Source organism: Periophthalmus magnuspinnatus, chromosome 9 (genome assembly GCF_009829125.3).
Source record: "Periophthalmus magnuspinnatus isolate fPerMag1 chromosome 9, fPerMag1.2.pri, whole genome shotgun sequence".
Taxonomy (NCBI): Eukaryota; Metazoa; Chordata; class Actinopteri; order Gobiiformes; family Gobiidae; genus Periophthalmus; species Periophthalmus magnuspinnatus.
The window spans coordinates 23009886-23037713 of NC_047134.1; the positions used below are offsets into that span (position 1 = coordinate 23009886).

At 40.6% G+C, this 27828-nt stretch overlaps 1 protein-coding gene and 1 pseudogene across 1 annotated transcript in view; one reads left to right on the forward strand and one right to left on the reverse strand.

Moving 5' to 3' along the window:
• The window catches only part of ipo11 (importin 11), a 239648-nt gene that overhangs the window by 197996 nt on the left and 13824 nt on the right, over positions 1 to 27828 (forward strand). The window lies entirely within an intron of this gene.
• LOC117375647 (kelch-like protein 10) lies at positions 11499 to 12794 on the reverse strand (annotated as a pseudogene).

The following is a 27828-nucleotide window of genomic DNA, read 5'->3' on the forward strand; positions in this document are numbered from 1 at the left end:
TTGTGTTTTGTTTCATTCACACATGTTTGAGTAACACTTTATTATTAGTCCATCGACATTGACAAAGCTCAGAATGCTCTGTTCCAAATGTAGCCATCATGTTAACAGATATTTTTTACCTTTAGTTCAGTAGAGATTGGGCAATTCAAGGGCTGAAAATATCCAAATGATTCTTGTGAAGGTGTTTGGAGTTTAAAAACACAGTGGAGCACTTCCTGTATTACCACATGACATCACAAGGTGGAACAGAGTGTTTTCAGTTTGTGAGAAGAACTCTCAGCATGTGTGAATGAAACAAAACACAACTCCAGGTCTGTTTGTGATGAGGAAACAACATCAATAACATCGATCAGAGAATAGTGTGATATCGGCCTTTTTACACCTGGTTTAGTCCTGTTTTCATCCCTGATTAGACCTGGTTTAGACCCTGAATAGATCTGGAATAGTCCTGTTATAGACTTGGTTTAGATCTGGTGGTTCTCCAAAAGACAAATCATTTCTTTGGTTGTACTTGGTGTGTAAAGTTTGAGTGTATAACAACAGGTCTTATATCATTCTGCTAATCTGACAGGACAGTATTTGTATTTATGTTCAGAGATGAGCTGTCAGGCCTGAACGGGGCTCAACACGGTGGATGAGCTCGATTCAATTATAACAATCTCACAATCAAATAAAGACCTCCTAAATCTACAGAACGAGTCAAAGTTTGGACACACACTCTCATTCAGTGTTTTTTTTTCTTTTTTTTTTTAAATAAAAGATTTAATTAATAAAGACACCAAATATATGAAGTACATATATATTTTTATATGTTCTCTTGAAAACCTCAAAGTGTCCACCTTTTGCTTTGTCAGAAAATATTTAGTAGGTAATTCCATACATCTTACTTCTTACTTTGACATCTTCTCTTTGTCTATAAAATGTAAAAATAGTAAAAATAACCATACATCATGGAATTACGTAGTAAAGAAAAAACTACTATTTGGATACTTTGAGAATTTGAATATAAAATAAAAATAAAACAACATAGTAATTTACTTTTTATATTCTGTATGGAGATATAATGTAGAAAGTGGTAAAACATTCGTATTAACTGTGCCATTTGGCTTTATCTGCACTAGAAGCAGAATAAAAACAAAACTCATAAACTAGACGTGCTTTGGGGATATTTTGCAATGTAAATAATTAAATGAGTGATAATTATATGGAAAGAAAATGGAATAAAATAAAAGGCATGCATATAAATAAGGTCATAGAATTTAAATGAACTTTGACTAAATCTATACTCCAAATATACAAGACAAAATAACACACTCAAGGTCCTATATTACGCAAAATGGACGCTTGTGAGCTTTAAATCATGTTATAATGTTGTTTCCTGCTCAAAAACAGACCTGGAGTTGTGTTTCGTTTCATTCACACGTTTGAGTAACACTTTATTATTAGTTTACATCTCTAAAGCTCAAAATGCCCTGTTCCTCTTCTTCTCCTCTTTGTTTTTACATGTTGAGTGCTGCAGAACTAACTCCCCCTAGTGGGCCAATAAATAATTTCCCGAACAGTGACGTCTCAGTGTTTGTCCTGTAGACGAGCGCACACACACGGGAGAATAAACCCAACTATTATTATTACATCAAATGCATAACACCACATTGTGTACATCAGATTACTCTTAAATAAATTACTTTTCTTTAAAATGCAAATTAAGACGAGCCAATATTTCCACTGTAGCCTAAACGAGGAGGCTGATTTGCGCCCGCGTGTCAGGAGCCGTTTCGAAAGTGAAGATAAGTTGTAACTCAATCATTTGAATACCAAATCCTATTGACGGCCGAGGTCTTTTTGAGGTATAAAATTATAGGAAATGAGTTCAGTGCCTTATCAAACCACTGAGGACCACACAAAGCCGTAGTAATGAACAGTTGCCATTCTCTCTTTACTCTTTATTATAGGCCAGTCTGAAGCCGGCCTCAGTGTCAGAATAATCTGGTTTTGTTGAATAACAGAACTCGTGACGAACTTATTTTGCAGCTTCGGATATCAAGATTTTCATTTGCGGTGTCGCTCGAGGCCTACACTCCTATCAAATTTTGTTTCCATCCATAGATTGTATAAAGAAGTGGACTTAGTGAGTGTGACGTCACCTATAGTGTTCGAATCCAGTCAAATGAAGCTCATCGAGGCTAGAAGTTATGGGGCGAATTTGGAGCCGAGAGGAAAGAAAGAGCCTGATTTGTCTCTTATCTTGATTTATGGAGACAATAGCGAAAAAAAACCCCACCAGGATCATGTAGCACGGGTTAAGACGAACATTATAAGACCAAAATGACGAGTGTGACAGCAGCAGTTTAAGAGAGAGGGGCCACAGTTTCTCAACAGAAAGTGCATTGGAGTCGATGGAGCCGGATGTGCGCCCATGATCACTTCCTAATTGAAATGCGGCGGCTAGCAGGTTAGCTATGTCCATTTATATATACAGTTTATGTTTCCATCTCAGTCACTTCCCATTTAGGAGCATTTACGAGTGTAATCAGCTGGACGTCCTTTGATGGAGTAAAAATCATATTTAATTGTATGCAAAAAAAAAACTGAAAAAATGCAGTAGAGATGTGAGTTTTTAATCTGCCGAGTTTCAGAAAGGCGCTTTGGAGAAGTGCCACGTCTGTGCATGGATGATTTTGTTTGTGTATGTTCTGTTTTGCATACTAATCTGGAGCTGTTTAATGTCCAGAGGTTACCGGAGTTTTGGGGTAAATATTCACTATTCCCAAACAGCTGCTTTATAAATCAGAAGTATAACACATTTTCTGACCTCTTAGGGAAATGAGTTGGCATTGTTCAAGTAGCCATGTGTATAACTGGTCTATTTGGTTCGTGGCAGGTCTAGGACAGACATTCCCAAAGTCTGCTGTCCCATGGGCCCCCTATCGAAGATCACACAGGGCCTCACTAATATTTTACACTTCATTTAAAACATTATGTAATATTTTCTCCTTCGATTTACTGAATACTGTAAAGAAACACAAACAAATATCTTAAGTAAAGTTGATTTAAAACTTCTTGCTTGCTTGTTGCATGGAAAACCTTTGGGGCCCCCTGCAGTGCTTCTGAGGCCCCCTATGGCCCCCCCTGACCCCGCTTTAGGAATCACTGGTTAAGGCAACATGACATTGATTTGTGATCTGCTCCCTGTCGTATTGTGATCCAGTGTTTATGCTCAAGACTCTTTCCCCCATCTGTTCCTTTTATTCTGTGAGTGACAAACAGATTTAACCAATTACACTGAAGTATGAACAAAAAGCAGCTGACATCTTGAATCAGAATGGTACAAAGTTTACATGAATTGTGAAAGTTAAAAAAAACCAAAAATCTCTTCATAAATTTGCTATACATTTTAAGATAGTAATTTTAATTTGTGTAGTTGTTTAGTTATAGTACTATAGTTACAATTCAAACAAATAACCAGGGGAGTCGACAGGGGGGATAAAGGGGTCTTTTGTCCCGGGTCCCAGGGTCGTAGAGGCCCAGAATTGGACCCTGCTCCTATTAATTTATATTAGAGGGGGCCCGTGTGAGGTTTCTTGCCCTGGGCCCACAAATATCTGTCAACAGCCCTGTCTATAACTTTTTACTCCTTTTGTACCTTTGCGTTTGATTGGCAGTTTTAATTAAGACAAAACACGAGGAACATTTATAGCTTTATTCACGCCAGAGAGGGTTATTCGTGTAAGCTTAAACATTACCTCAATCTTTTCACATTGAACTGAATTCAAAGACAAGCATTCTCTGTCCAAAATGCTGCACTCTGGAACTTCTTAAGCCCTGAGCTCAAGCTGGACCTTTGGCTGGGGTAGTTTTAAACATGAATTTAAATATGTTTTAATGTGTCCTCACTGATAAACCTAATCTGCCCTTCTAGCGACGAATTAGCTTTGGCTGTAAATGTTGTAAGTTACATGTCTAATGTACAGACCTGTCCCTATATCTGTGTAATCCCTCAGTTGTCCAGGTATACGCTGGACAAAAAGTTGTTGGAGTGAAGACGTTTCGCTGCTCAATCAAGCCGCTTCTTCAGTTCTGGTCAGATTACTGGTGGACACTGCCTTATATTTATCTGAAGGGAGGAGCTAACTACACTGACGCTAACACATCTTCACTCCTACCAACGTTTTGTCCAGTTGACAGATGTACATTTTTCACTTACTAGACTTGTCCCTATCAAATAAATAAATAAAAATAAATAAGCTGTTAAGCTGTCCAAATGTTGATGTATTGTGATGTGATTAGCATGATTTGACTGCTGACAATAATTGATCATTTGACTGCTGGGAAGTGATAATAACGCCGCGTAATTGGCAGCTTCATTCTGCATGTGGCTAATTGTATTGAAACCCTGTCTGTTGTTGCCTCGGGAGCACGCTGAGGCTGCTGCTCTGTGCTAGCTTACGGAGTGTTTGAGTGCATTTCAGAACATGTCAGACAGTGACTTACTGATGGCGCCAAGCTGTTAGATTTATAAATCATCCCATCCATTACTGCGTACTTTGAGAGAACTTTGATTTAGAGACGATGGGGCCTTGTGCATGAAGCTGTGACAAATTGCTGGTAGTTAAACGCCATATTTTGAAAGTTATAACCTAGCATGCAGCGCTCATGGGTTAGTAAATGCAAGATTCTGAAATATACAGTTTTTCTCTGTTATGTACCTGTAAGTTGTTTATTTCTGTGTGGTTTATAGCTGTAATGTTGTTTTCAGTGGGAACACCCATTTTATCACAATGGAAGGAGCTAGTTAAGCCTGTCACGATAATCATTATATCAACTTATAGTTCAATATATCAAACCTGGAGCTATATATTTTGGTGCTCAGTATTTCTTTGCAAAAATGGGAAGATTTTTGCCATTTTTATGTAAGGCAAGTTTATTTGTAGTAATTCAAAGAGCTTTACAGGATAAGAAATACATTAAAATCACAACACAAATAAATTAAAACATAAATAATCATAAATTTAATATTAAAAAAGAAGAGTGCAGCATAAAAATGTTTCAGTCATATGCACAGATAAACAGAACTGTTTTGAGGATGGATTTAAACATTGTCAAAGTAGAGGCCTGTCTCACATCTTCAGGAAGACGTGTTCTAGGTTTTAGCTGCATAAAACTGAAACACTGATTCCCCATGTTTAGGCCTGACTCTGAGCACAAGGAGGCTGGGATTAAACCAGGACTAAACCAGGACTGAACCAGGACACAGCCTGGACTATATCAGGACTACATCAGGAGGCCGGTCTCTGAAGTCCTCAGAGTGTGAGATGGTTCATATGGCACTAACATGTGGGAGATGTACTTTGGTGTTAGGCCATGGAGAGACTTATACACAAGCAGAGCTGCTTTAAAGTCTATTCTCTGAGCCACAGGAGCCAGTGCAGAGACGTGAACAGATCAGATTTGAGCTGTAGACGTTAGAATAAACCTTTTGCAACCGCGGGGTAAACGCCACCATGAAGATCCTGCCTTTTTGTTCCCACTTACATCTCCCCCTAAAATTTATGTCTGTGTAATACTACATTCATTCCAATGACGCTATTTATGACAATTTCATACTTACACAGTTGGAAATAGAGGTATGTCTTCATTGGCTTTTTTGTTCAGTGATGATGATGTGCAGAATATGTAATATATGTAATATATGTATATGTAATATATGTATATGTAATATATGTATATGTAATATATGTATATATTACATTAGAGATTTGGCCTGTAACATGAAGCAAAGCATGAATATGCAAGTCTCATTAATTGATTACATCTCAGCTAAATAAACAGCAGAAAAACTTTGAACAAGGTTTACCCTTACCTATTTTAATATAATTTGGTCACATTTGGCGAGCCGGATTAATAAGCTCAAAGGGCCGTGTGAGGCCCCCGAGCCGCAGTTTGCCCATGTCTTAAACCATAAAAGCAAGAGTCACGTGACTTTCTCATATTGTGGCCCATCACAAATAACACACCTATGAATTTTTTCACAAGTTCACGACAAATATATTGTGTTATACTAATTTTTGACAATAAAATTAGAAGAGGGCACATTGAGAGCCATTTTGTGAGATACCACCTTGATTTGCATATCTGCAGATCTACATAAGCACTCTATTGGCTTTTTCCAAACAAAAAATGTGTAGAGAGAATTTTTTATTTATTTTTTTCCCAAAAATAGCTATTTTGTTGAAAATTCACCATAACCACACCCAAAGTCAAATTCAAAATGTAACTGATAATTTTAATTGCACATGGGTTTAGTGGGTTTTGGCCAAATTTGAAGTGTTTGCGATGAAAACTGTGTGAGGAGATGTCCTAAATGTCAAGGCATGCGCTTTTGTCATTCCTGGGTTTGATCCAATATGGCCGACCTCCTGTACAATTTAGGCCGGGGCCATAATGTAATTTTTTTCATCCTGTCCTAACATTTGTTATTTTTTGATGCAAGTTTCAGACTTTTACGTTCATTTTTTCCGGGCCGAGCTCCAATTGGCTCCATGAAAATCAAATTTGAGGGGGCGCTACTGAGTCGTCATTATTTTTTTCTCGGGGTTTTCAGTCACAATTAAAGCTCATTGAGTTCTAATTTTTGATACCAGTCTCTGGCATGTCAGGTTGTGTTTATGACTTGATTTTTGCCATTTGGGCTCCTGACGTGTTTATTAGTCCCTCTTCGGGATGTTGTCCCAGGCTGGGGCCTAATCATAATAAATAATAATAATAATGGAAGTTTTTTTCACCCATTATTTCTCTCCTGAACCATAAGAGCTGGAGTCATGTGACTTTCTCACATTGTGCCCCATCACAAATAAGGCCCCTGTGAATTTTTTCACAAGTGCATGGCAAATCGATTGTCATAAATGAATTTTTGAAAATAAAATGTCAAGAGGGCGCTAGCGAGCCATTTTGGGAGATTGTGCCATGATTTGCATATCATTGCGTTCAGCTCACAAATCTGCATAAATGCTGTATTGGGTTTTTCTATGCCCTGGGGCAGAGTGACAGAAGTGTGGCCAGTCTGCACCATTGGCCCCTCTGACCACCACCAAACACTCACATGTACACACCACAGTCATACTAGGCAATGTGGGTGAAGTGTCTTGCCTAAGGACACAACGTCAGCTTTGCCAGTGGCGCCTACTGTGGCACCTCGTATTCCCAGCGGTCTCCCATCCAAGTACAAACCAGGCCCTGCTCTGCTTAGCTTCTGAGATCAGGCTTTGACAAGGAGGGTTCAAATATCCTAATTTGCAGTCCTGCAGATGCTACAGAGTAAATGAAACTCACAAATAGTAGAGATAATCTAGGGGTAAAAGACAATGCAGATGTTGATACATAACTGTTCTAGCCTCGATGAGCTTCATTTGACTGGAACCGGATGCTATGTGTGACGTCACACTCAGTCCACTAAGATAAATTAAATTGGTTAATTCTGCATGCTTTACACCACAAAACATAGAAATTTGTCCGTATCTGCTTTGGCGTTCAAAAAGTTCAATATATTTATACAAAATTGGTTTGAATTTTTAATTCTGCATCAGTGTTTGGAATAGTTTGGAAGTTGAGCCCTTGAATAATTACACAGATTTTAAATGAAAAATGACAGTACTATACAGGCACTATTAGTACAAACCCACTGCTATAAATCAGAACTTCCATATTTACCACTAAAATCTTTGAAAATGCTGGAAACCCTAAAGATGATTCATTGTTGTGACAAAATATTTTCCATGTGGCTCCCCCGGGGGGCACTACACCTTTTGTAAGTCTGATCCAACAAAGTTTTGCAGTAGAAAGTTGCTTATGGCTGTGGTCCCTGGTTCAGTAGTGCCAGATGGCTCAGCACATTCCAGTCGGGAGTCCACACACGGTGCCTCTGACCCCAGCCTGATGCTTCCATCCCAGGCACTCTCATCCCAGCTCTCTGCTCATGACTCAGCCTAAACCACGAAGAGCACTGCACAAGTTAGGACACCTTCCGCTTTAATAAGGAGAAAATTTCATACATAATTTTTGAACTCACCGTAAGAGTGTAACGTACTGAAGAGGAGTCACCGCTCTCTTCCTTAGGTGGAAGCTCTGAGTCAGGGTCTCTTTATGTCTCCTCACCATAGACTGTATAAAGAAATGCATTAAGTGAGTGTGACGTCACCTATAACGTTCAAATCCAGTCAAATGAAGCTTGTGATGTCATGAAGCAGTTTTCAAATTAACAGCTTTTTTTACCTTTCGTTCAGTAGAGATGGGTAATTCCAGGGCTGAAATCATCCAGATAATTCTTGTGAGGCTGTATGGAGTTTAATGACATCACAAGGTAGAACAGAGTGTTTTCAGTTTGAGAGAAGAACTCAGCGTAAATATGCAGGATTTGTGTGTTAAACACTTGTGAATGAAACAAAACACAACTCCAGGTCTGTTTGTGATGAGGAAACAACATTAGAACATAGATCATAGAATAGTGTAATATGGGCCCTTTAAAAGTCTAAAAGTACGTATACTTGGGGTTAAACATTGAGAAAAAACAGCCATGTAATTCACTGTGATAATAAACTGTTCTGAGTCTAATTCTTATACAATTAGTCATGTCTTACACTGTGGGGCATAAAAAAGTTGCTGTCGGAAACCCAATCTCTCTCCTTATTACCTGCAGTTCTATAAATGTGCTTGTGATCCCACCTACAGCCTCTATATGTGTTTTATATACCCATCTATCTGTTCATCTCCACCTTCGTGACCGGCTGCTCGAGGGCTCTCTCACTAAGCCCTCCTGTATAATATCATTTTAATTTGTGCGTAACAATTTGTGCCGCCTCATTGGCCACAGAAATGACTAGTCTTCCCTCAAACTGAAAGACGCAGCCGGCGACATGTGCAAAGGAAGCTGTGGCTGGGGTTAAGAGGGGCCACTTTAAAACTCCATAAATAATCTATTGAGTTTTACTTTTAACTTTTTATTGCATCATCATTTATAAGTTATCCAAGAGAACAGGCTACCATACAGTGTGGACCTGGTTGTCCTTGAGTTATGGTCAATACACACCTTAACTTTACAAAGTACATACCATAAGATACTCTATATAAACAAATGTATTTATTTTATTTCTGCAGAGAAAGCTCAACGAGCATGATCAGACTCCTTTTCATGAGCGCCCTGTTCAAACACAGAAAATACAAACAAAAACAAACAAAACATAAGTACTTGGGTCCATTTAAAACATTATAAAACAGGAGCAGCTGTGATTATAAATGTTTATCACCAGATTATTAAAGTGCATTAGTAGCACCAGTCTATCTAGTTTGGATTGTCCTTTTAATGTATTCCATTTTTGGGAAGCAAAATAACCAAAAGCTTTTTCCCCATTTCAGTTCTAATGCAACCAGTTTTTAGACGTAAATAATTGAGATATTTGGATTAAAAGTTCCCGTCCCGGCATCAGCGTGTTCCCAAATGAAAGTGGACCTAAATCATGACCATCATTTTTTGCCTTTAGTTCAGTAGAGATTGGCAGTTCCAGGGGTGAAATGATCCAAATGATTCTAGTGACACAGTGGAGCACTGACTGTATTACCCCATGACATCACAAGGTGGAAAAGTGTTTTCAGTTTGAGAGAAGAACTCAGCCATACGGGCTGTGTGTTAAACATGTGTGAATGAAACAAAACAAATGAGGGGTGTTACACTACTCTAGTTAGTAGCTAGCTAGCTAGTCTATGGTGTATTAGCTGCTTAGACATAGCATATTTAGATCACCATGTTTCCTTTTTAGTTTCAAAATACTGTATTTCCCCCAAATAACGCATTAACAAGTTATATTAGTTTTAGTTTAGTTTTTAATGCTCTGGTTATCTGCCGCCCCCTGCTCTGTGAGGAGGATGGGGAGCGCTGCAGAGAAATTCCTGGTTACATAGACTTGTGGGCGGAGCCTTAGACAGGACGCGTGGTCTTTTATAACTAACTGCAAGTAGAAAAGAAATGATTTGAGTTAAAGAAGCTTTTTTTTTTAAGAAAGACAATCCTTCCTTGAACAGGAATGGGGACCTTAGACATCATCTGTGCCCTATTTATAACCACATCCTCAGACTTAAAGCAAAAATCATAGAAAACAGTAGGGTTTCACACCTATAGCCAGGATGCTAATAGGTGTGAAATCACTCATTAGGGCCTTGAATGACTATGCTAAGTAGGTCTTAGTCACATTGCACAATTAGGGTGGCACAATAGATCTAGCCTACAAACAGAAACTGTAAACACTAGGTGTTTCAGTGTAGTTAGCCCCTCCCCTCAATCTGACTAGACTGAGGAAGCGAATAGGGTGAGCAGTGAAACGTCTTCACTCCTACAACGTGTTGTCCAGTTGACAGTTAAACTTTGTTTTTTGCCATAATTCCCTTGCTTTAAATTAAGGTTATATCTGCTCTGGTTGGACTTAAAATGAAATGCATGTACTGTATCCCATAGCAAACTCATGAACATGAATTCAAGTCTGAAGATAAAAGTTGTACACCCCCCTTGTCCACAAACTCCCCTCAGCCATGCTACCACTTTTGTGTTGATATAGAATTGTTGTACGAATGCATATGTTCTACTTTGAAAGAGGCCCTACTTGCATTATCAATTGCTTTATATTTCAGAAAGTCACGGTTTCTGGATATACTATGATCAAAGCTTCGACAAAAGTTTCCCCGAACTGAAATTGCCTGTGGTGACGCCATCCCTCTTGTAGTTTTGATGTGAAGGGGCTTGTTTGGTGAACCATATTACAGGTAGCAGTGTTGTGGGCAGATGATTCGTGTTTTTGAAACTGTGTGGGGACTGCTGACATTTCTTGAGGATGGCGGCCTGTTGCTAGCGACGACTGAAGGGGCACTCGGTTTTTATTCAAGTGTTCCAGACCAGCCCACCAGCGCCACTCGGTCACAGCATCTGACACACTCCAGCCTCCTCCTCATTTGCACTCCAGAGCAGGTCTAGACGTACTCTTTACCCATTCTGACACCACCAATTCTGAAGGGGACATTTTTTAAATCCCTCTTGTTTTGATCTGTTGGTTCACCGCGACTGCTGGGACCTAGGCCTGTCACGAGAAATCATTGTGAAGTGCAGTATCTTGATGAAGGTTTGGGCTTCTCTCTTCACTCCGAACAGCTCATTATTCATTCATAATATGTAAAATAAATATAGTCATTTGCTGTTAGTTTGTATAAAAACTGTTATTAAATTGTTATCGACTAAATATTGATGTCCACCCCAAGTCTGCTGCCTACCCATAAAAGTGACCACACGCTGCTGTGTTACAGAGTGTTACGTGTGCGACTGCAATAGGCTTGTGGTTATGTTAATGGTCAGGTTATTCTAATGTATGTATATATAATGTTACGTTTGACAAGTCTGTTTTAAAGGGGATGTATTATGTAAATAGAGTTTTAAATATTCAGTATTTTTAAATGTTCTGCATTTACTTGTCCCCCACCTCCGACCACACTCCAGTTTTCACATCAAAACACTCCACACACCGAATGATGGTGGTGAAGCCATTGTTCCCGCCCACAACGTATAGCTTCTCATCAACAACTTCAATGCCAAAGTTGCTGCGCTTGTTCCACATGTTAGATAGAGGGCGCCACGTGTTGGTCCTGGGGTTATAGGCCTCCACGCTGTTCAAACAGGATGTCCCAGAAAAGCCACCAACAGCGTAGATTTTGTTGCCTTAGGTGATGACACCGACCCCACGACGTCTGTTGGTCATCTCTGAGATTATGGTCCACTGATCAGTGAGCAGCTTGTAGCACTCAGCTGTGTCCAGGCACTGCTCACCGTTAAAGCCTCCACAAATGTATATCTTTCCATTATGCGCTGTGCTGTTGGCGTCGCACCTCTTTTCGTTCATAGGTGTAACCATTGTCCACTGGTTGGTCTCTAGAAAGTATCGTTCAACCGTCTCCAGCCTCACCTCACCATCGTACCCGCCTATGGCATAAATTAAACCATCCAGCAAAGCCACGCTAACATAGCACCTCTTCGAACACATGGGTACTAGTTCTTGCCATGTGTGATTGCCATCGAACTCTCCAATCATGTACACGCATCTGTTAAGGAACACTTTACCGTGATAGGCACGTGGTGTCCTGTCATTGTTGGCCAAGCCCACCCAGCTATTGGCGCGGTTGTTGTACACTTCGATTCTGTTGGTTGGATTTGTTCTGCTTCAGCCACCGATGGCCATAAGGACCTCACAGAGCTGCCTAGGACGGGCTAGACGGGTGGCATTGGACCCCCTATTTTGAGGATTCAATATCAGCTTCATGGTCTTTGTAACAATGGCCGTACACTTACCATTGTTCTGGAGCAAGTCATTGCTAAGAATTCGCTGAGTGAAGTAGTCGGGGTGGACTAGAGCCAGACGGAGTTTTGTCAAGAGGTTGGCCAAGTGCTCATTCCTTTCCTGAGGAGTGTGTGCGACCCATCTGAGGACAGCCTCAAACACAACACTCTCCTCTTTCACGTTCAACTGATCTTTGTCAACGATCAAACATAGTTCTTCCCTGGAGAGATGGAGGAACTCTTCAGAGCTGGCCACCACCTCTTTGAAATGTTTCAGGATGTATAAGAAAACTTGTTTCTTCAGGTGAGGGTAGTAGTACTTGTTTGTGAGGCACCAGACAGCAATGCAGTTATTGGGGGAGAGTTGCTGGTACAGAGTTTTAGTGACGTTATGGAGCTGCTTTAAACGTGCCTTCTGTATTTTAATCATGGAATCGGTATTCACAAAATAAAAAATAAACAAAATGAAAATATGGTTTTACAAAGTTCATAGCCACACGTTTAATTTTGAGAATTTTTCAGTTCTTTATGTAGTACACAAAGGTTTCCCCATGTCTTTTTGTAATGAATACACTGAGCAAGTTGTCACGTTTCACTTTGTTTTTAATGCACTTTTGAAGATTTATATAAGTAATGGGAGGTCGAAACACACATATATTTTGTTTTGTCTTCCCAATTTAGAAATATAGTCTTTTTAGCCATTGTGAGAGCTGTTAGTAGGAAGTTATGAGTGTGTTTTTAGATTTTGAGACAGGAAAGATCATCTTGTAATGCTATTGCTGGGGAGATCGGTATTCTGAGGCCAAACAATTGTGAGAGTTCCCAGATGACCCCCACCAGAAGTGTTGTCCCGGTGTGAAGACGGTTGTTTGTGTTGTGCAGTGAGTGCAGGTGTTAGTGCTAGAGAAGCCCTTATGGTGCTTCATATGATTGGTAATGTTAGTTCTATTTAGACTTGGGACAATATTGAAATTTGGCACAATTATTATAATGGCCAGAATACTTGCGATTAATGAATTATCATAATAATTATTAATTATTAAGATGCTGATAGTTTAAAAATATTATGGGTATGAGTAATGATAATTTTAATATTCTGAATAGGTTCCATATTTACACAAATTTTATAGTACTGTAATCTGTTATAAGGGAAAACAACTACAATCTAACGGAGAGCATTGGGGAGAAGTAGCTTTGTTCTGCACATTATCGCGATGTAACCCGAACCCTCACGATTATATAAAATTCCCCATGAAAGAGTACTGTTCTATCCTTTCTACCAGGATAAAACATGTTATTGTTTATATCAAAACGTTCTTGACTGTATTTAAATATGTGGACTCAATGCGTCCTCTTTATTTGAGGGAGTTACTGCAGCTCTATGCTCCACCCAGCGCCCTGAGGTCAACTGACCCGCTCCTACTGCTGAGCCCAAAGCCTGGCTCAAGACCAGAGGTGACACCATCTCAGTTCACTCTTCTGGACTGAGGTGTCTGATGTTCATGTTCCTTTTTCCTGATGTTCCCATCACTTGGTACTGCAATGTCTACAACGGCTTTTCTCTCTCTGTCTCTTTCTCTCACTGTCTCTCTCGGTTTCTCTCTCTGTCTCTGTCTCTCTCTCATATATATGTGTATATGTGTGTGTATATGTATATATGTATGTATATATGTATGTATATATATATATATATATATATATGTGTGTGTGTGTGTGTGTATATATATATATATATATATATATATAACAACGATATGAAAACTTTGTCGCTCTCTCCAGTCAGAAAACCAATTACTATATCTATGACAATCAGTTTTTCACATCATTACTGGCAGAAGTACGATCTTACTCAAGTGTGGCTTTAATTTTAAACTGAGGAAATGGGATATTAGCTAAAACTGACCTTGTTTGCTTCAAATATTTCCAAACTTACTCCACTCTGTATTTAATTAAAGATGCTAATTTAATTGTGAGTGTGACAATTTAGCCGCTGCCACTTAAGCTGTAATTACCAATGATGAGAGAGACCACACAGTTTCACAAATGTGTTTTAGTGCTCTGAGCCGTGAATTGTTTTAGTCACAGGAGCTGGTGTTTTGGAAACTAAAGCCATTCCTAAGCTATTTAACTCTTTGGATTTATCTTCTCGTGTTTGTTTCATCGAGTTGGGAATTTTTATGGGCTTGCTAACCTTTTGAAACACGATGAGAATGCAAGTGGGTGTTTATAGTCAGATAAACTACATATAGTTTTAGTGTTGGATGAATGGGTTGGTGTATGAGCGGGCGGGTGTCCTTCGGGTGCTGCAGAGGGTGGAAGTGAGTCAAGGAGGAGGCTCAGGTAACGGGATTAATGTCAAACTCTTCTCGGTATAAAGAAGTGGACTAAGTGAGTGTGACGTCACCCACAGCGTTCAGCTCCAGTCAAATGAAGCTCTTCGAGGCTGGAAGTTACAGGGATTTAGGAATTTATTTGGAATTCAGACCTAGAGTATCATGGCAACCAAATACCCAATCCGGAGCAAGGCAACGTTCCTTTCCGCCTGCACCTGTTGCTAACTCTAGCGGGAGCAACCTCAGGGAAAGAAGGCACCTGTTTTGTAGTTATTATTTTGTTAAGTCGTTTAAGTTGAATAGTGTGATTTAAAATGTCCAAATTATAACATAATGATCCACGAGTATTAGAGATTATAACTATAGAGAGACTCAAGAACAATAGGTCTGATTTACCATAGTACTTTGTAGCAAACTGAAATTTTAGTGTTAATATTATTGTGAGAAGAAACATCATAATTTTGAGATTATTCAGGATAATTGACACTATGACCAAACCAAAATGAAAACCTTCATTCACTTTTCCTCTAGTCTGGGACCCGCTTTATGAAATCAAATTGTCTGAGTGGTACTGAAGCTGATGTGACAGAAACATCCAAATAACAAAAGAAAATTGCTTATGTTTTGCTTCTAAAATGTATTTATTCATTGAATACTTGAATACCAGGTCGATCAGCTCACACCAAGACGCAGCATAAAACGGCCCAAGCAGAATATACTCACAGACACTCACACATCAATCTAAACATGAATCTGCAGAACCGCTGCAGTTTAAACCCCTGAGAGCTTTAAAAGCATGTGCACTGATGCTGTGAAATGCTCCGGATTGAGTTTTTAAAAGTCGAGGTAGAAATTAGTTGAGTTTTAAGGTCTGCTGTAGGCGGTTCCAGTCACTTGCTGCAAAGAACTGAAACAAGGAGCTGCGGCGCCAGGCAGTTTGGGTTGGGGGAGGAGCTCAGGGGGGGACTGAGGTCTTCAGTGTGGGTGCTCTGTTGACACGTACGCTCTGTTGTTAAAAGGCTCTATATTTACATTTTTATTTAGCGCTTTTCCACCTTCAAGCCACTTTTTCTTTCTTCTTTCTCTTTATTTATACAGGAGAAGCCAATAAGAGAGCTTGTCCTTAGCCTGAAGTCATGTGATCTGGTCTGAAATGTTCCAGTATCAATGATTAACAAGCAAGTGAGGTGTTCTGGCAGGTTTTGAAGTACTCCCTTATAGATACGTTTCATACAGTGTTGTTCTCTTGTAACAGACAGTGATGGCCAACACAGTGATGGGTTTCAAATCCATGACCTGTAATAAAACAAAGAGCAGAATGAAAGAGTGGATCCAGCAGCTTCAAAGCAGAGGCTGAAGTCCACGTGTACACCACATCCCCAGAATCCAGTACGGAAAGGAAGGTCGCTTGCCCTCTTTTCTGTAATTTATTTGGGTACTATATTTGTTTCTATAATTTAATGATAACTTAAATTTTAAACTGTCACATAATTCTGAGATATTTTTTTTAAAGGATAAGTTTTCGTCAAGCCAAAACCCAAGATATTTGCAGACTCAAAGCGTTTTACATCAAGGAAACACCCACCCATTCACACACTCACTCATACACCAGCGTACACAGGCACTGGGGGGCGAGGTGGGTCAAGTGTCTTGCCCAATGACAGCATTCATCTGTGGGTGCTGGACTCGCACCGCCAACCTGTGGGTCAGCTACTGTCGCCCACTGACCTACTGCCATCTTTTTAACAATGGAGCGCACCCACACCCCCTGCTATGTTTGCGTCGCTGCTTTGAACAAGTCTAAATGGACTTGGCGGCTGTAGTGGTTTATAAAAGATAATATGGATTTTTATTAGTATTATTATTATAGTCTCATTTTGAACATTTTCATTCCAGATTGGATGTGCTATGAAAGTGGGGCAAACATTTTCGAGGGAGCTATGGGCGAGCATTGACCATACTAGTGCTTATATAGACATCATTAAAAGACATGAGCTCTAACAAAAATAAACAACAGAGTGAACCATTAATTAGCCATAAACTGTACTTATGCAACCCTCTACTGCTCAGATGTTATTGTACCATGACAAAAATAACAAAAATCTCAAAAATTTGCAAAGAAAATGATCCCCAGAATATATAGTTCCAGCTTTCATATATGGAACGATAAGTTGATGTATAGTGATTATCATGACAGGCCTAGATAGTGCCCTCTACAGACTGTATAAAGAAGTGGACGAAGTGAATGTGACGTCACCCGCAGTGTTCGGCAACAGTCAAATGAAGATCCACATTTGGAATTCTGTCCACGAGAGTCATAGCAACCAAAGAGCCAATCTGGAGCAAGACCAATGAAGGTAACTGCACTGTTGGTTTAGCAGGAAGCAGGCACTTAGCAATGCTGTCAATCAAATCTGTTGCTAATGCGAGCGGGAGAGACCTTGGAGAAATTTGTCTGTTATTAATGTTCATATCTTGATTTACGGACACAATAGTAAAATAAAATCACCAGGATCATGTAGAGCGAGTGGGTTAATATGAACATTTTAATACCAAAATGACGAGGCTGACAGCAGCAGTTACAGAGAGAGGGGCCACAGTTTTTCAATAGAAAGTGAATTGGAGCCAGAACTGCGCCCATGATGACTTCCTGCTTGGAACACGGCGGCTAGCAGGTTCACTATGTTCATTTATATACACTCTATGGTACCCCTTTCTGGCTGAATGAATAGTCACATTTATTATATTTTAACTTTGCCATAGATTACCATTGATTGCAAGAACTCTCCCTGTTTTCCCCGCGGTGCTTCTGCCTCTTCTTCACTGTTGGAATCTCTATAAACAGAAAAGATTTGATTTAAAAAATAAATAAATGAATAACAAAAATTCTGAGCATCTACTCAACAGGCCTGTCTGAAGCGTGATTGTGCGTCTTCCTGAGATGGATGAGTTGGCGTTGTGTTTGGAGTTTGGGTGTGATCTCCAGCTGTGCAGACGTGGGTAACATCGCTGAACAGATGCTGATGATGATTCGCCCTAATGTGAAAGCTGTCGGCACCGTTTGGTTTTCTTGACTTTCACCTCGGAAAATACATTAATCTCACAACGCCCGAGATAGGAGATGTTTATCTGTAAATATAAACTGTTTTAATGTTGTGTTTTATCAGTAGTCACGGGGAGATACAACACGCAGCGGATTTATATAGAGACTTTCAAGACATCCAAGGCGATTTACTCAGTTCATACTGTTTGTTTACTGATTCGAGGGTTAGCGGTTCGAATCTTGCTCTCGACATAAACATCATTGGTTGAGCGGTTAGATCCATTGACCCACAGGTTGGCGGTGAGATTCCAGCTCCCACAGTTGAAAGCTCTCGTTGTGTCCTTGGGGAAGAGCTTTGGAGATGTAGACAGACTACTGATAAACGGTTCCTCAAACATGTGTGAATGAAACAAAACACAACTCCAGGTATGTTTTTGAGGAGATAAGAGCGTTATAACATGGCTTAACGCTCACAGGAGTCCATTTAGTGTAATATAGGACCTTTAAGGAGATCCACTGCTGCCCTTCTGCTGTCTCTCGAGCATAAACAGGCCCAGTCCTGCTTAACTCCAGATCTCAAGATCAGATTACACTGGTCCTTCTCCATGTGGTATATTTTGAATCATGTTGCATTTTGGGTAGTTTTGGTGCCTAACCTCAGCATGACAAATTTCAATTCGTCAGATGAGTTTTAAAAAGAGGCTCCACTTAAATTCGGCCCCTGGGAGATTTACACTGACCGATATAACCAGTAATCCATTTCTTTGATGATGGGAGGAAGGCTGGCTCTGGAAGTTTTTTCATTAGCTGCAAATGTCTCCTCTTATCCTTTCTATTCTTTAAAATGGCTAATAATTCTACAACATGATTACCCATTTTTTGCCAGTAAAAAACACTAAAATTTCAAACTCTATTATGATACTAAGGTGGTACTTTCTTTTATATTCCCATGTGGCCTTATATCTGTGTAATCCCTCAGTCGTCCAGTAGGTTCCATAGTGGTCCATGGACATATACTATATACTATGTGTCTTATACTTGTTCTGATACAGCTCAAGATCATTCTAAAGCTATTCATTAAAGGTTTATTTCTGTCTGTCAATGTGACTTTTTTGTATCAATACCTACTCAAATGAGTATGTAGTTTCCATGCTAGTTTTAGTATCAATTAGTATCTTTGGTATTTTTATTTTTAATCTATATTAATACAGTTCTTACTATTGCACTTCTAGTTTTTCATCCTGCTTGAAATATATTTTTCCCCTTTTTCTAATGGTAAGGGCATAGACTGTATATTTAAATTGACATAGCTAACCTGCTAGCTGCCACGTGCAAAATGAGAAGTGATCATGGGCTGCGATTCCGCCTCCATCGACTCAATTCACTTTACATAAAAAAACTGTGTCCCCTCTCTCTATAACTGCTGCTGTCAGGCTCGTCATTTTGCTCTTAAAATGTTCGTATTAACCTGCTCTATGTGATCCTGGTGGTTTTATTTTGCGATTGTGTTCGGAAATCAATTAATATGAACATTAATAACAAATCAGGAGCCTTCTTTAACTGGAGCTGAACACTACGGGTGACGTCAGACTCACTCAGTCCACTTCTTTATTCAGTTTATGGTTTTGCAGTGTTTTCAAGGCATATTTTAGCATTAAAGTATTGAAGTTTTACTTTTGTTCTCCATAAAAGACGTTGTGAAGTTGCTGTAAAATGTGGATCTGGGTTCTTGTCATTGTAATAAAGTGTATGGAGACACAGTATATCTCATTACCACGGGCTCATGCCTGTTCTGCGGGGGCTTTTTAACCTTTCATTGATGCTCATACAATGACTCCCATCGTCGTAACTGATCGTGTGACTTATGCTGCTGATTTCACATTCTGTTTCTGCGTTCGCCTCTTCATCTTCTCCTCTTCATCACCTGCTTCCACATCACATGCCCTACCTCTGTTTCATCTTGACCCATTTATCTACCCCCCCACTCTCTCTCTCTTTTTCTGTCAACCTCCATCCCATTTCTCTTTATCTTGCACTCTTTTTCCATCACTCTTCCTTCTCTCCCGCTCTCACTCTTACTCGCTCTATCTCTCTCTCTCTACTCCCCTTTCCCGCTGTCCCTCTTCCTCTCTCCTCTCCTCTTTCTGTCTTGTTCTCTCTTCCCTCCCTCTCACCCTTTTCCTGTCTCTCCCTCTCTTTCTATCTCCCACTGTCTCTCACTGCATCTCTCTAGCATTCCCTGTTTCTTTTTCCATCCCTCTCCCCTTTTCTCCCTCTCTCTCTTTGTCTCTCCCTCCCCCTTTCTCTGTCTTTCTTTTTCACTCTCTTTCTTTTTCTTTATCTCTCCTGCTCATTCTCCTCTCTGCTTCTCCCCCTCTCTCTTTATCCACTTCTCCCTTTCTCTGTTTTTCACTCCCTCTCGCTCTTTCTGGCTTTCACGCTTTTTCTTTCTGTCCTCTCGGTCTCCCCCTGCTCTGTTCTCTTTCTGGCATGCTCTCTCTCTCCCCCCCTCTTTTCTCTCTCTCACACTATGTCTCTTCCCCATTTCTTTCTCTGTCTGACTCTTTCTTTATTGCTCTTTCTACTCCCCCTCTCTTCCTTCCTCTTTCTTTTTCCCCATCTCTTTTTTCTCTCTCCCCTTTTCCTTCCTCACTCTCTCCCTCTCTTTCTCTCCATATCTCTCCCTCTCTTCCTCCCTCTCTAACTTCCTCTCTCTCTTGTTCTCGCTCTCTCTGAAGCTGAAGCCAGAGCTGTTTTATCAGTACTCCACAGCAGGGGCCATGTCCATCTTTCTCTCTCTCCCTCCCCTCCTCTGTTCTTTCCTCTCATCCACTGTTTTTGGACTCAGCCCTCCCTCTGGCTCCTCTCTTAGTTTCTCTTTAACTTTGAGGGCCTCTGTGGAGCTCACTGTATGTGCACGTAGAGGGCGGAGCTTCACGTGTAACTATAGAAACATGTGTTGGCTTTATGATTTTGGGATATTCTTAGACATCAAAGCTAAAGTTAAAAATGAGATCAGTCAAATGAAACTCTTAAAAACACAGTGGAGAACTTCCTTTATTACCGCATGACATCACAAGGTGGAACAGAGTGTTTTTCTGAGAGAAGTACTAAATATACAGGGTTTGTGTGTTAAAAATGTGTGAATGAAACAAAACACAACGCCAGGTCTGTTTTTTGACCAGGAAACAACATTAGAACAGATCAGAAAATAGTGTAATATCGGAACAAAAATGAACAAAATAGTTTATTAAGAATGATTCAGGATTAGTAACTCCTTCATTAAACAGTTAAGGTTTGGTGTTTGTCGACTGATCTGAAGGTTGGCGGTTCGAATCCCGCTCTAGACATAAACGTGTGTGAATGGGTGAGTGGTTCCTTGATGTAACGCGCTTTGAGTGTCTTGAACGTGGAAAAGCTCCATATAAAAGTGTGATTGTTTATCATTTATGTACTTACAAAGCTTCAAACATTCTTAATAAACCATTTGTTCATTATTAATTATGTCATACTTTAGTTAGTTTAGTTTAGTTAAATTATGGGATGTTGTAATCTAACAATGACAACTGAACGTTTCACAAAGCAAAACTGAAACTGCAGAGACATCAAAAATGCTAAAGTCGTTAATTAAGCTTATCCCAACATCCCAACATATGATAATACAAAATCAGCATAACATATAACGTATTTTTCCTCTTTACTCCCTCAGATCAGAGTCCTCGTTTGCTCTGTATCTGATTTAATGTGAAGGAGTCTGATGAATGAGTGTGAGATGATTACTCCTCATGTACTTGTTACAGGTATATGGACTGTAAAACGCTCTATAAAATGTACTACGCAGTAAGAACGCTCCTTCCCACAGAGTCAATAAATCAATTTAAACAAGGCATTAGACTAAATAAATGAAGTAGCTCTGTTGGTAGAGCGTTTACCCACTGATCCTAAGGTTGGCGGTTTGAATCATCGACATCAGCCAAAGTTTTGATCACGATTTGTTGATCTTTTGATTTTTGTCACCGCTCTAATTCACAGTTATTGACATCAAATCAAGCAACACTGAAATATTCTTTTATTTTCGTTTTCTATTATGTTTCAGTTTGTGACCTCGTTTATAGAGTCAAACTTTCAGAATGATAACAGATCAGATAAAACAGATAAAAAAGCACTTTACATGAATTGTACTTTTTGAGGAGCATAGATGGATAAAAATGACTCAAGTTTGCTATTAAAGTTGTCACGATTCAAATTTTTAAGTTCTTACGGTTATATTGTGACCTGAATAATCATAATTAGCCATTAACCAAATAATCTTGACATCTCTAATGATGGCACACAAAACACAGCCAGGGCCACGGCCAGCGTTCGTCTCTTTACTCGCCCTTTGCTTCAGTCTGCCCACAGTCGAGTCCACTCCCAGCAGAGTCTCGCCTTTGAACTTGGTCAGTTGCCAGATATGATCTTTCCCCAGAGAGTTAATCAGATTTAACACTACGCTGGAGTAGACGAGCCCACAGAGCCAAAGAGAGCACCAGCTGACTGTAACGAGAGCAAGACGCAACGCAATGTGCTCTGCTTTTTGGTAATAAGTTATTCATTATAATTATTCACTTATTAAACAGATAACATAACCAAACTTTTTGCTAAATGCTTATATTGGCCTATCCTACAATGTCTTGAATGCTTTTGAATTTAGTCACTCTGGTTTTAATGTCTGACAAGAATACAGCAGTTTGAAAAGGCTAAAATATAAAAAGCTACAGTATGTAACTTTCTGAGGAGGCACATCACCTGCGTGATTCCATTGAAATAGAAAGTTAAAACCATACGTCAGAGATGCCATATTGTGGAAGATTATAGCCAAAGGGTTAGGGTTCCCATGGAAGCAAGAAGGAACAGCCCCTCCTCCAGGCCAAATAAGAGTCAGGTTTGTGGAGATGCGAGCCCTAACAGTAAGGACACACAGACAAGCTTTTCAGTTAAATAATCAACCACTTTGGAGAAAAAAAAACAACAAACACCTTTACTATAGTCTATTTTTTAGTTGCATACTGTGACTTTAACTCCTATGAAGTGTTATAAATACTCAAACAAGTCAAAGAAGTTTATCCCTTTGTACATAACTTTGCATAGTTTTTTCCTTATATATTTGTATTTTTGTAGCGTTTTTCAAAGCCCATCCACAGAGCAGTTTTATTACCAGCTCCTTGCGTAAGACCACTCTCATTAAACTCCTTTTTGATAATCATTTGTCTTGAGCGGTACAATACTGAACGATCCACTCGAGAGCCCGCGTGTTGTCAGCGTTGCCGGGGGCGACGGGATGCGGGCAGTCGACATGGTGATTTCTCTTATAAACGATCTGATGAAATCGTCTTGTTGGCGACAGGAGCGTTGGCCAAGGTTTGACGCCCTCTCTTTGAACCCAAAGCTGCCTGGTTTTCATACTAGACTCATGGCACGGGAGAGCATCGGCTTCACGCTGTTTGAATGTTAGCCTTTGAAGCTAGCATGCTAACCACATTAGACACACTGCAGGACGCCAGGTAGAGGCAGACTGTGCCAACTAACATCATTAGTTAGTGGCTTGCGTATCAATCAACTAGATAAAACGTAGGAGTGAAGACGTTTCGCTGCTCGTTCATGCCACCGAGCAGCTTTAGTTCATTTTCCCAACATATTTACAACATCCCAAATAGGAATAATCTGATATGGATTTTTTTTTCAGATATAGTGCCTCTTAAGTCTAAGCCTTTAAGTTCTAAAATAGAGAAGCAAGTATACAGTACTGTCAAGTTTAAATACTTGTTTGAGGCTGTTCTAAAGAGAATAGTTTGTATTTATATGTGCAGTAGTGCTTGTGCTGCAGTAAATCTGGATTTTTAAAATATTCATTCGAAACAATCTTTGTTGCCTGAAGGAACTGTGAGTGTTCTAAGTAATACTATTTTGCAGCTATTTACTTAGAGTCAAATGGTTCACACACAGACGGATGTTCCCATATGTTTTATTTAACAGATATATTTGACACTGTAGCTGTTAACCAATGTTTGTATAAATTGATTTCACAATTTTAAAATCTTTGTCAAGGCCAGAAATCTGAAGTTGAGCTGTAGTGAAGCTCACAAATGAACGTTTCATCTCAGAAGCTAAGCGGGACCGGTCTGATCAGGACTTGGGGTCGGAGTCCACTGAGAATACCAAGTGCCAGGTTATTGCGTTTTAGGCAAGATGCTGGACATGCTATTTAAGACGAATGCATTAGTAGTCATAGTAGTAGTTGGTGATAAGATACTATTGTAGCCACAGCTGCCCTGGGACAGACTTAAAGAAGCAAGACTGCCAATCTGTGCCATCGCCTCCTCCCATCACCACCAATACCCAAACTCACACCCGAGTCACAACGACGTAACATACAGGCCTTACTGATTATCCGTGATTTCCATTTGAATTAGAAATAAATCCCTAGAGAAAATATTCGGCCCGGTGCATTGTGGGATGCCAGTTTATTCCTGTTAGTTCTGTAGTAGCCAATCACAGAAACATGGAACAGAACAAGGGAAGGATCAGGAGGAGCGTGGCAGAGCACTGTCACTGATGTACTATCGGTGTTTGCTTTGGAGTTGGCGCTCTACACTCCACACGCCACAGGACACCAGATAAAACGCTGAAAGTGAACACTCTGTTGCATCATTACTTCCTGTTAGCGACTTGCATGCCTGCGTTAACTTTCTTTAAATTGTTGCTAAAGTCAGTGTCCCGGTGAGGTCACAGTGCGAGCGTCTCTTATGTGAACTGGATAAACACTGCTCCACAGACGGACACAGAAATGGAAAAATGCCACTCGGACCAAATAGGATTTAACCCCTAAACTCCACCGTACCGAATGAACAGAGCACAGAAAAAGTTCCGATGTCAACAATCCCCTTCTGTTATTGCTTTGTCTGCTTGTTTTGGGGTCAAACCAGTTCCAGGAGGCAGCTCTGTGAAAATGATAGGTTTGTGTTGCTGTCTATAAACTTAATTCAGTTTTTGATGTATAGTTGGATCAAACTGCATTTGTCAGGTTTGTTGAGGGTCGCCAGGGTAATACTTTTTTCAAGATGAATGGTTTTTATGTTGCCACTGTCTGAAAAACTATTTTGTACAACTTTTAGAGTACTATTTTTTATTTACACATCCATCCATTTTCTTCTGCTTACTCGTGGGGGCAGCAGTCTAAGCAGTGACTCCCAGACGTCCTTCACCCAAGACACTTCCTCCAGTTCCTCCGGTGGGACCCCAAGGTGTTCCCAGGCCAGCTGAGACTCAAAGTCCCCCCAGCCTGTTCTGAGTTTCACCCTATTTCTAAGGGAGCGCCCAGCCACCCTGCAGAGGAAACTCATTTAAACGCTTGTATCTGCCATCTTGTCCTTTTGGTCATTACCCAAAGCTCAGGACTGAACCAGGACTGAACCAGGACTGAACTAGGACTGAACCAGGACTGAACCAGGACTGAACCAGGACTGAACCAGGACCATAGGTGAGAGTAGGGACATAGATTACCCTCTAAATCGAGAGTTTTGTCTTTGGACTCAGCTCCTTTGTTACCAGCTTCTTTTGTTTACCAGAAAACCTAAATTTCCCATTGACTGTCTCAATTATGTACTCCTTATTAAACATTTAAACAAGTTTCTAACTTCTGTGGCAAGAAAACTTTCAGCCATATATTGACAACACATCTTCTTATCGCAATCTGTATGCAGCTCACTTTTCACACAAAGCAGAATTTAGGGTTGTTAAAACATGAATATCCAAACAAGACTTTACTAACACTATTGAAACTAGACTCATTTGATACAGAAAAAGTTCTCAGGGCGACAGTAGCTCAGTTGATAGAGCATTTGTGCACTGAAGGTTGGTGGTTTGAATCCAGCTCCCACATATGTATGCTGTTGTCATGTCCTTGGGCAAGACACTTAACCCACCTCACCCTCAGTGTCGTTGTATACCGGTGTATGAGTGTGTGTGTGTGTGTGAATGGCGGAGTAGTTCCTTGATATAAAAGGCTTTGAGTGTCTTGAAAGTAGAAAAGCGCTATATAAAAATTTGACCATTTACCATGACCTCAGTAGTTTTAGAATGATCTTAATCCTCCATAGGCCACATGGTAAAAATACTATTGTTTTGTGTTGAAAATGAGAACTGATGCACCAGGCCAATATTTGCTCTTTTTTGCGAAAGGTTATCAGCCTTAAATCTCTTGTCTAAGCCGGTATTTGGTTTGAGCTCACCATTATCTGCATAAAGCTTTATTTTAACACTTTAGAGCGATGACACAAAATGATATTACACTGCTGCATTATGGGTTAGCATTTAAAAATGGGGCTGTGGATGTCTAAAAATAATTCCTCTGGATTCTAAGCAATCGGTATAGGCATCAGCCATGAAAAACTGAAGGATGACAAACTTGAGTTGTCTTTAAGCATCATTTGGCCTATTATAGATATTATGTGATGAGTCTTTTGAGTGTGTATCATTGCAGTAGTTGAGCCTCACTTTGGATGGAGCCCTCTGCTCTGAGTTGGCCTGACACCTTCACATCTGCTCCAGAAAGTGATTAGTGCAGCTGGCAACACGAAGCCTTCACTGGGCTCCATTTAAACAAGTCCAGTCCAACGAGAGCCGACCTGAGCGAGATGCAGCCCTCCAGCAAGCTTTTCATAATAATTACTATAGCAGAGTAATTAGTGATGGGATGAGATCAAGTTGTGTTTACATTTGGTGCTGTGGCTCTGGAGAGTGTCGTATCTTTGAGCAGCTGCAGCTAAAAGACTCCTCCACATATAGACTTGCAGCTCACATATTGAGGCAGAGAACACTTAAAACTCTGCCCCAGTTTTATTTTGTTGCGATAGGACCAATATTGATGAAGATAATCGGTGCTAAAGTTGCTCCAAACAGATCACAAAATAATGTAATGAAATATACAAGTGGCTAATTCATTTGTTCTTCACACTTAAACCTCCCAGCTCCATGTGCGTATAGAGCAGCAGTGGAGGAGTAAGGAGGAGGAGCTGGAGTGACACAGAACAGAGGAGCAGGGAGGAGGAGCTGGAGTGACACAGAACAGAGGAGCAGGGAGGAGGAGCTGGAGTGACACAGAACAGAGGAGCAGGGAGGAGGAGCTGGAGTGACACAGAACAGAGGAGCAGGGAGGAGGAGCTGGAGTGACAGAACAGACGAGCAGGGAGGAGGAGCTGGAGTGACACAGAACAGAGGAGCAGGGAGGAGGAGCTGGAGTGACACAGAACAGAGGAGCAGGGAGGAGGAGCTGGAGTGACACAGAGGAGCAGGGAAGAGGAGCTGGAGTGACACAGAACAGAGGAGCAGGGAAGAGGAACTGGAGTGACACAGAGGAGCAGGGAAGAGGAGCTGGAGTGAGACGGAGGAGCAGGGAGGAGGAGCTGGAGTGACACAGGAGCAGGGAGGAGGAGCTGGAGTGACACAGAGGAGCAAGGAGGAGGAGCTGGATTGACACAGAGGAGCAGGGAGGAGGAGCTGGAGTGAGACGGAGGAGCAGGGAGGAGGAGTTGGAGTGAGACGGAGGAGCAGGGAAGAGGAGCTGGACTGACACAGAGGAGTAGGGAAGAGGAGCTGGAGATTTACACTGCAGAATTAGTGTTATGCTCAGACCGTGGCGTCACAATCTAGTTGGACGCCTTTGCATTTGAGGATGTCTAAGACACGTGCCATGGACAACGTGGACTCACATCAGAGACAAATACTTGACGCTCCAGGGTGTCCATTGTCCAGGGGTCCGTTGTGGTCTGTGAGTGCCTTTGGATGTTTCGTTTTCCCGATGTCTTTGTGAACGATGCAGACCAGGTTGACAGAGTGGCTTTAGAGTGTTTATTACATAAAACCCGTGAACGGAGGCGATCGGCTCAACAGAGCGTCCAACACGTGCACGTTTAAGACACGCAACAGCAGATGGGCGCCGCACTGATGCTTGAAAGTGCACTGCAGAAACACGGGATGGCCTTGGCACTCGTCCATCATAGACTTTGCTCGTAAACTTGACGCCCTTTATGCTCCTGTCTGAACACAGT